Below are 12,435 nucleotides of genomic sequence, written 5' to 3' on the forward strand. Positions count from 1 at the left end.
CAAGCCAATGTGTTTTCTGTTGTTAAGCAGCTTCACTAAGAAGGTTGGGACAAGGAAAGATGAGAAAAATATGTTGGAAAGTATGGTTTAGATTTGAGAACAAAAGAGACAAAGACCTGGAAAGCTACTTAGAAACTTTATGAAAACTTTATTCCAGAAAAGAACTGAATGTAACTATATATAAAGATTGTCACATAAGATTGCAAAACTCAAAATTGATTCTATCATTACAGATGGGAAATGATTATTTATGTGTTTGGGGTCATATCAGAATTAGAAAATGTTATGTGAAGTCAGATCATCAATTAGAGCAAAGGTTGAAATCAACATCAAACAGGCTAAAAATGAAGTGAAGACAGTGAAAATTGCAATAGCTTCTAGTTAGACCTATTCAAATCAACCTTCAATGCTGAAAAATGAGAAATGGTAAATGGCAAAGACATGACCATGGTTATCACTATTTCATGTAAAAATTTAATCACTGAAAATCATTGAAAGTCAGTTGCTACAATGAGGAAGTCAAAAGACCTAGAAATTACTTTAGTTTGAAAACATTTGCTCTTTTTGATAAGTGAAAAGACATAGCAGCAAACAGTTAACACCAGTTTGGAATATAAACTCATTTGTAAAACACAGTGAAGGAGAATTCTGTAAGATTATAAGTAATATTACTTCACAAACGTAATAGAAATGCAAACAAATCTGCAGAAAGTTTGGCAAAAGACTTAAATGGTCCATCTTTTCAAGAGCTTTCAAAGATGAAACTGGCAGGAGGACAGCAAATAAATGTGTAGCAATGGTAAGGTCATGTAATGATAAGAATAATTCATCATCTTTTATTTACCCCCCATCTTACCAATGACTCCTTCATTACCTAATTAGATTTCTCAGAATAAACAGTCGCTCTTTGATCTGGGAAGTTTAAAAAAAAGAGGAATATGCAATTCTCTCCTTCCTCTATATTAAAAAAAATTTTTTTAGCTCTTACTTTCCATCCAGATCACAATTTAAATCTATCTCTATTTTGCTGGGATATTCTACCTAACTGCATCCTTCCAGATGTATTCCTGATAAATATGCCCATATAAACAATGTTTGTGCTCATAACTGCCAGTTTAAAGACAAACTAAATACATAGACGTTTCCCTGTTGACAAGAGGAAAGCCTTCAAAATAGGAGGGGAGAAAAGAAATAATTATTGCCTTGATATCCACTTTGGTAAACTGAGGTAGTTTCAGTGATATTGCATCTGTTCTGACCCTTTTATGATGATTAACTCAGATTCTTATTCCTGGAATCTTTTTGCTTTGGTAACTGCTTCTAATCATGCACCTTCCTTGCTAGTTCCGCATTGTTTCTCATGGCCCCATCTCATCCAGCTCCATGTCTCTCCTATTCATGGGAATTTTCTAAGAAGCTCCCATTTGAATCCAATTAGAAAACTTCTTCACAATTCATAAATGAATGACAGAACACAGACACATCTTCATACTTCATTAGCATGTTAATGGGTAGCAGGGTGTACAGTGGATAGAGCACCATCATCATTGCATGTGGTACAATAATATTCCATTACGTTTATGTACCACGGGTTTTTTTTTGACATTTTCCAAGTGCTACAATAAAAAGTGACACTATGAATATTTTGGCATGAATAGGGCCTTTTGTTCTACCCTTGACCTCTCTGAGGTACACATCTATCAGAGGGGAATTTCTAGGTCAAAGCATATGTAATAGAATTCCAAATTGCTTTTAAGAATGATTGGACCAATGCACTGATCCACAGTCTTACCACCACCATATTGGTGTGCTTGTGTTCCTAATTTTGTGTCTAGCAAGTTAAAAAGTTCCTTCAATCACTCCACTTCTACCTGGTACAAATATTCATCTTTTTTTTTTTAACATTTGTTCTTCTGTTAATGAATATATGTATGGTTGTGAATCTTTGAAAACCACATTTTCTGAAAATTCAAAGTAGATTTTGTACAAAACGGTAACTGATAATGAGCATAAGCAAAGCATGACGGGTGTCCAAAAATGATCAGTGCCCAAGAAATTGCAGAAAGTCTCATAGAAGCATAGATTTCTATCCAGAAGGAAACTTACCATGAAAGTAACTATGGATTGGCTCTTCTATATGCATAGTAATCACTATGTGACACCATATGATCTCCAAGTTGAATTAGGTCCTTTCTATTCATGCCTATCTTTTATGGAATCATAGACCTAGAACTTTAAGGGAACACAGAAACCATCTAGTTTGATCTCCTTCAAAAGTTGTAGAAACCGAATCTCACAAGGTTGTTATTTGTTCAAGGTAACATAGGTAGTAATTGTCAGAAGCAAGATTTGAATCTAGGACTTTGAATTTTAGAATCATTGAGCCTTTCAAAGTACTATGGATATCATTGAGGCAATATGTGATTAGATATAAGATTGGGATGATCATATGATAGTAGTGAGGTATGCCAGATGAATATATAGAATATCTCAAGAAATGTAAAAAAAGGTGCATATCTTGGAATAAGGGAGGAAGAACTCCGAACTATTGGGTTAATTCTCTCTAGGGTGGGGGTGGAGGTGTGGTCAATGAAGACTATGAACATAATTCCCAAGTAATGAGGAGCTTTGTTAGATTGTGAGCTGAATTAATGCAGGTGATATTCATATTGGTGAAATCATAGATCTAATACAGTGTTGAAGAAGCAAATCATATGATAGAGACCAGGTCTGAATCAACCAATCAAAAAGAATAATCAAGGCAATTAACTATCTGGATAAGTCATATCCTAAATTCCTTGGTGGCCCAGTTCTTCTGGATCTCTTAGGTTAAAATTATTTTAGATATACTCTCCTCTGACTTTCAATCTTGACTTTGCCATACATTTATTGTGTGGGGCACTTTGTACAGATCATGTCTTCCTCTCTGGGCTTTAGTTTCCTCATCTGTAAAATGAGATGATTGGGTTAGATGAGCTTTAAGGTCCTCTTTGATTCTGAAAGTTGTGATTTGAATTCTGTTCAACATGATTTCAATTCATTTCTTGAGCATGAGCCTAGCTGGACAACTGATAGAGCTAGGGAAAAAAAATGGGCCAACTAATGCACCAAGGTCTAACAGTATAATTTAGGGAAAAATCCACTTGGATGTCTCACTTAATTTGCAATTACTGTAAATTTGCCCAAATCCAGTGGTTAATTTATTCATTTTCCTTTTCTTTCTGCCCATGAGACTTAAACTAATCACAGAAAACTCTTTAAAATGAAGGATTAACAAAACCTAACTTTTCTTTCTGTTTAGTTGTTGGGGATCTTAGTTCCAATAATACAGGAGCTCAGACACGCACATTCATGCTCAATATTGATTCAAATTCTGACTCAGTTATTGTCTTGTTCTGAGTATGGCAAGAAAAAGAAACTTCAAGTGATACTGTATTTGCAAGTGAAATATGTAACCTGTGTTGAGACCAAGTGAATAAGTTTTCAAAAGAAAACATTTGAAGAAAGAAAGCAGAAAAAATTCTTGACAAGATGCCGGGAACCTTGTTAATGGTTTTGACTCTCCCACTGATTAGCAGTGTGACTTTGGATAAGTCATTTACCTTGTCTGGGCAATATACATCATTTACATACACCACTTGCCTACTTATTTAACTTTCTGCTTCCATTTCCCCTCCTTTAGGTACTATCAGAATCAATGTTTTCCCAAACTTTTCAGGAAGAATTACTATAAAATATCAATAGCATCAGAAACATGTTGATATTGTTACTGCTTCCTGAAAAGGTAGATAGGATACTGGTGACATTGCAAGCTTAAGAGCAAAAGCAATTAGAGTATATGGCATGCTTAAAGTATTGGGGAGGGGGAATAGTTATCTCTGCTATACATGTATCTGACATATCAATGTATTTGAAGAACACCATAGACTTGCCAACCATTCAACCACTGGATGGAGATAATCATTCAGGACAGTGACATGGGCAGACCTGTATTTTAACAATATCACTTTAGTGGCCAGATGAAGGTTATATTGGTCAGGGAAGAGCGATTATTTGCAAAGGTTCTGGGGAACTGATGGCCTGTGTGTGTGTGTGTGTGTGTGTGTGTGTGTGTGTGTGGAGAAGGGAAGATAGAGGGAGAGAGACTGAAGATAGAAAGGTATTTTAGGAGGTTACTGTTTTTTTTTTTTTTGCAAGGCAAATGGGGTTAAGTGGCTTGACCAAGGCCACACAGCTAGGTAATTATTAAGTGTCTGAGGCCGGATTTGAACTCAGGTACTCCTGACTCCAGGGCTGGTGCTTTATCCACTGTGCCACCTAGTTGCACCAGGAGGTTATTGTTTTAGTCTAAATGAGAAAGGATGAAGGGCCTGCACAAGGATAGTGGCTGATCTGTAAAATGCAGGTAATGCATTTAAAATGGTTTACTATGATTCTCACAGGGTTGTTGTGAGAATAGTTCTTTGCAAAACCTAAAATATTCTAGAAATGTGAGTTATTACAATTAAAATAATTGTGTTGGCTACCCTCCACAATTATGTATGACTGTTTAATTATGATTTCTAAGATGAATAATAGTTTATTTGTTATCTGTGATTCTTCTGTAATTCCTCCTTATCTTCAGTAGACCTGATCCCTTACCTATGCCCATTTTTTATTTCTCATGATTAATAAACCCTGACTATGAACTTAAGCAAACATCTCTCTGGGATAATATGCCAGTGATTAGATGATAAGGATAAAGTGGGTGGGCTTTTAGAAATCAGAGCATGCAACAGATGAACCTAGGACACTGGATTTGGAATGCTATTCAGTTGCTATGTCACAAAGTCATTGCTTATTGTTTGTCCTGATATTTTTGGAAGTAGTTGGACTAGACTTTCTCCAGAGTACCTTCCAATTATCAATACTAGGAACTTCAACCTTAAAGATATGTCAGTGATCTGATTTTAACCAATGCTTGCTTAAAACTTTTGAATCAATCTTGTCAAGAAATTTAACAGGAAATGAATTCTTAAGCTAGTTTAACAACCGGGAGCGAGCAAAGGATGCAGGGATGAGACTACATTAGGGGAATAATCAAGAAGGAGAAATCGAGGCTACTGACTGGTACCACATTACTACATGTTGCTCAGCAGATGTTAGTTCTCCATTGACTTTTTGGCTGGTTTACCTTATCCTCATGGCTGCACAGTCAGGAATGCAGATAAGTTTTTTTTATGAGTGATTAATGTAAGAAAATGGAGGACAAAACCAAGTCTGCTATCTTGGCTTTATTTTGACCTAGATTTGCAAAGAATTAGTCTCATAATAATCCTGTAAGAATTATAGTAAATCACAGTAAAACTTAAAAATGCATTAACCTGCAATTTAGAGATCAGTATTCTGACCTGGTGACAAGGCTGACTAGTTTTAGTGGTCTTGATGGAACCAGTGGGGCAGAACTGGATCTTTTTAGTTATGGTCCCTCCTAGCTCTCATATTCTGAAGTTTTATCATTTTGTAGTGAACACAATTACATGAATTGGGGGCTAACAATATGTTTTCAAGTCAGAGCTTATTGGATCTACTTTAATTAATAAAGAAATTTAAAAATTACATGGGGAAATGTGGTGTAGTAGACAGAACAATGGGTTCAAATATTGTCTCTACCACTTTCTTACTCTGTCACCTTAGGTTAATCATTTCATTACTTGGCACCTCAGTTTCCTCACTTGAAAAAGTGAGTATAATAATACTTTAACAAGGAATCTCATAGCGCACTTATCAGGATCAAATGAGTTTTATCCTGTCAGTTCTTCTCTATTAGTTTTTTTTAGTATATAAACCATAGAATCATAGACCCTTGATTAGATTGTTAGAGATGGAAGAGAATTCGGACACGATCTAATTCAACCCCTTTGGTTAAACCATGAGGAGTCTGGGTCCCAGAAAAAGTGAGTTGGCCAAGGTCATACTTTTATGGAAAAATTAAAACTTGTGTTTTAGGAATTCAAGGTCAGAATGTTGTTGACATAGACCAAGTAATGTATGAAAAATGTTTCTTAACTGTAAAACACTATAAAATGTCAGATGTTGTGTTTGTTGTTATCATAGTCTCTGTCTTGGCTGCCACTGGCACTACTGTCACCATCACCACCACCACCACCACCACCACCACTATCATTTTTGCTACCATCAGCATCATCTCATAATATCAATTCCTTGAGGGTAGGGATTTTTTTGTGTCTTTTTATCCTCATGCTTTTTATCTATGACAGTGTCTTGTACATCATACAGTAGGTGTTAGATAAATGCTTATTGAATTGAATTATTTTGTGCAAATAAAAGTGAAATATATTCATTGAAAAAAGATGGAACATCTTTTCTCCCCATATCTTTATAGTGTAGGCAAAAACATGCTTTATCTTGGCCCTTAATTCAGTTATCCATGTTAGGGTGACTGGAGCTTATCCTTAATTCCAAATGAGTGGAGTCCAAGTGACAGAGAAGCTGAGAGTTATAGCAAGAAATTAGTAGGGCTGTTTAATTAAAAGAGGTCTGGATTTGGAGGCAGAAGATTTGAATGAAAATCCTAGCTCTGCCACTTAACACTTGTGAGATCTTGGATAAGTTTTTTTCACTGTCTGAACCTCAGTTTCTTCTTCTGTGATGAGTTAGACATGGTGTCTAGGATATAGTAGATAATAAATGTTTGATTGATTATATGACTAGGTGTCTTCTGAGTCCTTTCATTTTTAGATCCGGGAACTTATGGTTTCTGAGGTCTCTTCTAGCTTTAAATCTTCGATGTTCTGAATGAATTATAGCTGCAGCTGAAATGGATATAAACCACATCTCAGGTGTCCCCTCTTTGAGATTGAGCCCTTACTACCTACCCCCTTGCCAAGATCACCCCCTACCTCCACTCTCTGAGCTCTCTCCCTGAGATCTGCTTCTCTGGGCTTCCTCCTGCAGGCTGGTGAGGGTCCTAATAGGCACAGACAGATGACTTTCTGTCCCATCTGCATTAACATGACTGTGTAGGCTAACGATGGGGACCCCCTGCCTGCCAATGCTTGCTTTCTCTTGATTGTTATGTAATGTTCGGCAGCAGGGGGTAAATTTCTCTCCAATTTCAAGACCCGTTACAGCGCATGAACCCCACCGTGGGGAGCCACAGTGATTGAGCTCTGAGCCAGGTCCCATGCTGCTCACCATAAATCAGACCTATTACCCATTCCTCCCACCATGACAGCCAAGAACCTGTGAGCTCACATGCTGGGGCATAGCCCAGGAGCCGCTCACAGGTGTTCCTGGAAAGATCATGGCATCCTAGCATGACAGAACCGGGAGGCTCTTTAGAGCAGATGGCATAGGATCTGAAAGGGACATTACAATCCCTTTATCTTACAAGTGAGGAAACTGAGTCTCAGGGATGGGAAGTGATTTACCCAGGGTATTACAGAAACCTGCTCAAGCCTGCAGTTTATTAACCAGAGCTCTTTGAGGAGAACCAGCCCTCCAGTGGATGAATCCAATGATCTTGTTCAGCTTTAGGGACCTTAGTCTTTTCATTTGCAAAATGGAGATGGTTAAACTAAATTACTCCTCAAAGAGCCAACTCACAAGACTGACTGTACAATACTATTGTTTTCCCATATTGCTGTCCTTCCACTCTTGGCTTCAGAGGATTTTTTTTTCCTAATATGGGGGTTTAGATGTGACTCACTTGAAATACAAGAGAAAGAATATCAGCTCAAGATAAAATCTTGCCCCAGCAATACAGAACCTCTTTAAGCTGTAAATATGGATAATAATACTTAGTCCACCTAGGTTAATATGACACAGTGAAAACAACACTGGCTTTAGGGTTAGAGGATCTAAGTTCAAATCTCACCTCTGTTACTACCTGTGTGTAAGTCACTTAGCTTTTGGGCCTCAGTTTTTTCATCTGTAAAATGATGGGGTTGGATTAGATGGTCTCTGAGGTCCTTCTTGGTTCTTAATCTATGCTTCTAGCTTGTATAATGGCTGCAAGGTGGCTCGGTGGATAGAGTGCTAAGCCTGTAGTCAGAAAGACCCATCTCCTTGAGTTCAAATCAAACCTCAGACACTAGCTGTGCGTCCTTAACCAAATCACTTAACCCCATTTCTCTGTTTCTACATCTGTAAAATGAATTGGAGAAGGAAATGGAAAAGCACTCTAGAATTTTTGTCAAAAAAAACTCTTGAATGGGTTTGCGAAGAGTCAGACATGAATGAAAAATGATTGAATAATAAAAATCTTGTAGACATTTCATGACATGTTCTAAGTGAAGTGTTTTGTACTAAGATTCCTTCTAGCTTTGATAGTCTGTTTTTTTTTTTTTTTTTTTTTTTTTTGGTGAGGGGTACATGCTCTTAAAAACCTTCCCAGATTTAACATTCAATGATCCATTCTGTAAGGGACCTTCCATATGAGGTGTCTTATGGTTGGCATAATGGACATAAATATTTGACCTTGTGGCAGGGAGGTCCCTCTTGTCCAAGCTCTCTATTCCTCTAGGTGTGTGACAGGAACTTGCTCAGGGATCAGCCAAATCCTCTTCTTTTCTTTGCTTATTTCCAGTGTTTGTAGGAGACAGAAAGAAGCCCCTAGGTAATTTGCATGATCTTGCCCAATGTGGGAAAGAGAAAGACAGAGGAAATGGAATTAGGAGTACCACTATGAATCTACAAAATGACCCAGTAGATGAAAACCATCAGGAGGGTTACTGCTGGGGAACTGGGAAAGGGAAGAGAGTGATGGACCAGTTCAATCTAACTTAGTGAAGAGTAGAAACCTGAGGTTTTTGGTTGTTCAGCTTAATAAAGAAAGCTCCTTTGGAACCAAGATCCTTTATATAGAAAAATGAATTGTGGAAGAGTAGAAAGTCTTAAATGATCTAAAGACATTTGTATGCTGAATCTGTCTAAAATAGTTGAATGCTTCAGACAACAAGGAGGAATTTTAGTTCTGCCTGTTTCCTTCTGAAGAGTTGTAGATTTCTGAAGAGCTCTATAAATCAGCTGTTTTGCCTGTAGTTGGCACCATCTTTTGGGGAAAAGAGGGTGGGAACAGATGAGACAGATCAGAATACTTAAATTGAGAATTTCCTCTTCCTCTTCCAGGTCCCATGCAACTCTACCATCCTATGATTTCATGATCTACTGAGAGGTTCTAAATCTAAGATAGAGATTCAGACATCTAAGGTCATCTGGTCTACTGACTGGGAGGGAAGTTTTTTCAGAAGCATAAATGTGTCTTTTTTGCTTTTTTACACAAGGGTAAACCTGCTTTCCTCTCAAAGCATCATTTACATATTGCTACCTTAACATTGCCCAAGTCTCTTTCTTCTTCTCTATTTTGGGAAGGTCCTGATGGAGGTTTAAAATGTTTTAGGCCAAAGGAGAAAGCAGAGAAGTATTTCCCAGCATCCTGATATAAGCACACTTTGGAAAGTCCCCAGAAACACCCTAGCTCATTCTTGTACATTTTTAATTTAGTTGTAGTTTGGGTTTTGCAATGGAATTATTTTTGTCCACATTCCCCCAATTCCTAATACAAACAGCAATCCTCTGAAAAAAGCAACATTTATTAAATCAGGAGGATTACAATATCAATGGGAAGTTATGCAATAACCTTATATTGATTTGTGTATCATCAGTAATGAAATCAGCTGGAATATTATTTATTAAACATATTGATTAGCCCAAAATAATTTTTCCAGAAAGAGAAGGTTGTATTTTCAATGAATATTGTTTGACTTCCTGTGTCTGGAGGATGTGTTCTCTTATTTCTGAGACAGAAAGCTCAGAATGTGATTCAGTCCCCAATTGTGTCCTTTACTCACTGGGAAGTTCTTGTAACTGTAGATTTCTTTTTCATACCATATCTCATTGACTTGTCTTTTTCTGAATTTAGGGACAGTTAGGTAGTACAGTAGATAAATTCTGGCCTTGATGGGAAAAGATCTAGTTTTGGAGGCAGATGTTGTTGTTCAGTTGTATCTGACTCTTCATGGATTTTCTTGGTAAGGATTCTGGTGGGCTCTACCACTTCTTTCTCCCAAGGAAACTGAGTCAAACAGGATTAAGTGACTTGTCCAGGATCACAAAGCTAGTAATCTGAGAGCAGATTTGAATTTAGAAAGATGACTTCCTGATTCCAGGCCCAATACTCTCAGTCCACTGAGCTACTAGATTACCTAACCACTTTAAGGTCTTAGTTTTCTTATCTTTTAAAATGAGGTGGTCAGACAACATGGCCTTGAAAGTACCTCCCAGCTTAATTTATGATCCCATGACTACATCTATTGTTGTTTGCATTGTGTTTACTTCAGGACACTATATTTTAGGAAAGGACATTGATAAGAACAAACACAATATATTTAAAATATAAGAATTTCATATATATATATTACACACACATATATGTAATATATATATATATATATATATATATATATATATATATATATATATGATCTCATTTATCTCTTGCAAAAACTGTAAGATTAGTGCGGTTATTTTCCTCATTTTACTGATGAGTAAGCTGAGGCTTAGAGAAGTCTGAGTCACAAAACTAGTTAGTGTCTGAGGCAAGATCTGAGCTTTATTCTTCCTATTATTTGAGCACTAACAATTAAATCCTGTGCCCTATCCACCATGCCAAACTCTCAAAGAAATATATGGAGGTAGGTAGGCAAAGAGACTGGTGAAGGACCTGGAGTTCATAAGCATCAGTTGAAAGTATTAGGGATGTTTTACTTTGCTGGAGGGTGCAAGTGCATGTTAACTGTCCCCAGATATGGAAGGGATATCATGGAGGAGGGAGGGCTTGTCCTGATGTGCCCCAGAGGGTGAAATGAGGATTAATGGGCAGAATCAATAAGAGACAATTATTGGGCTTCATGAAAGGAAGCATGAGAGCTGTACATAAGTAGAATGAGTGATCTTGGAGTGGTGGGTTCTCGTCAATGGAGGTCTTCCAGCAAAGCCTGTATGACCACTTTTCTAGTATATTGTTGAGTGCAGGAATAATTTCCAGGCCCAAATTAGACTAGACAGCCTTTGAGGCTTCTTATAATGCTGAGATTCTATTATTCCATTTCTGTATAATTTATTTGTGCCCTTGATAATATATAATATAGAATGCTGTAGGGGAATCTTTGTGTAATATCTTCACAGACACAACTACCAGTTGATCTATTCAGGTTCTAGTTTTTGTATATCAAGTCTATAGAAGTAAGGGGTAACACATTTAAGAGTGAGCCTAGTTAAAGACTTCTATTCCTAAAGCTAATTGCTCAAGCAGAGGCTTGTATGTGACCTCATCAGAAATGTTTACATGAAAAATTGCAAAATGTATAAAGTGCAAAGATATTTCTGAACACATTTCATTTGTTAAGGACAAATATTTCAGATTTGAAAAGATACATGTTTTTCTTAGTAGGGGTGCTTCCTTCCTTCATCAAGGGAGATTTCAGTCCCTTAAAACTTAGTGAATGGTCTTTTAGAATTGCTGTGGTGGGGAAAAAACAACAAAAACCCCAAAAATCAAAACTGTCTTATTTTGGCTGACTGCCAGGCAACTAAAGTCCCAGAACTTTGCTTGGCTGGACCTTAGATGACAGACATAATCTTTTCAGTTTGGTTGGATCTGCCAGCATTCTACTTCTCTGATAAAGCTTTTGAAAGCTCAGGTTCAGATCTGTCAATGAAGTTACAGAGGACAATTTTAGGGGATGTAATGATTAACTAAAAACCAAACTTAACCAAAAAAACCCCATACTAAACCTAGCATTAGACTTGAGAACATAGACAAAAGGAAAATACACAAATTGCTTCACTGTTCCCCTTGGGGATAGGGCATTTATAGGTACACCAAAGTTCTCAACTCTAGATCTGATTGTAAAATTAAAATCCAAATTCTTCAATGAAGACAGATGACTAAACAGATCAAGGTCATAATTTTGTGAAATTCTTATTTTTAAAATTAAAAATTTAATGACTATCTAGTTCAATTAGTACCTTAACATATCTGGCAAGAAGTCACCTCTCTTTTGGAAGGCCTGTAATGAAGGGGAATCTAGTATGTCCCCAAGACAAATAAAATTTGTTGCTTTGTTACAAAGTTTTCCTGACATCAAACTTAAATATGTCTCTTCAACTCCTATTCATTTGTTTATTTGTTTGTTTTTTGGAGGCAATTGGGGCAAAATGACTTCCCCAGGGTCACACAACTAGTAAGTGTCTGAGGTCACATTTGAACTCAGGTCCTCTTGACTCCAGGGCCAGTGCTCTATCCATTGTAACACCTAGCTGTTTTTAATTTGCTATTTGCTCTTAATTCTCCCCTTTGGAATCAAACAGAATGAGTCTAATCTTTTTTCTGCATGATAGTTGTCATGGGCTTATTATGATGATATTTTT

Source organism: Macrotis lagotis, chromosome 1 (assembly GCF_037893015.1).
Source record: "Macrotis lagotis isolate mMagLag1 chromosome 1, bilby.v1.9.chrom.fasta, whole genome shotgun sequence".
NCBI classification, from domain to species: Eukaryota; Metazoa; Chordata; class Mammalia; order Peramelemorphia; family Peramelidae; genus Macrotis; species Macrotis lagotis.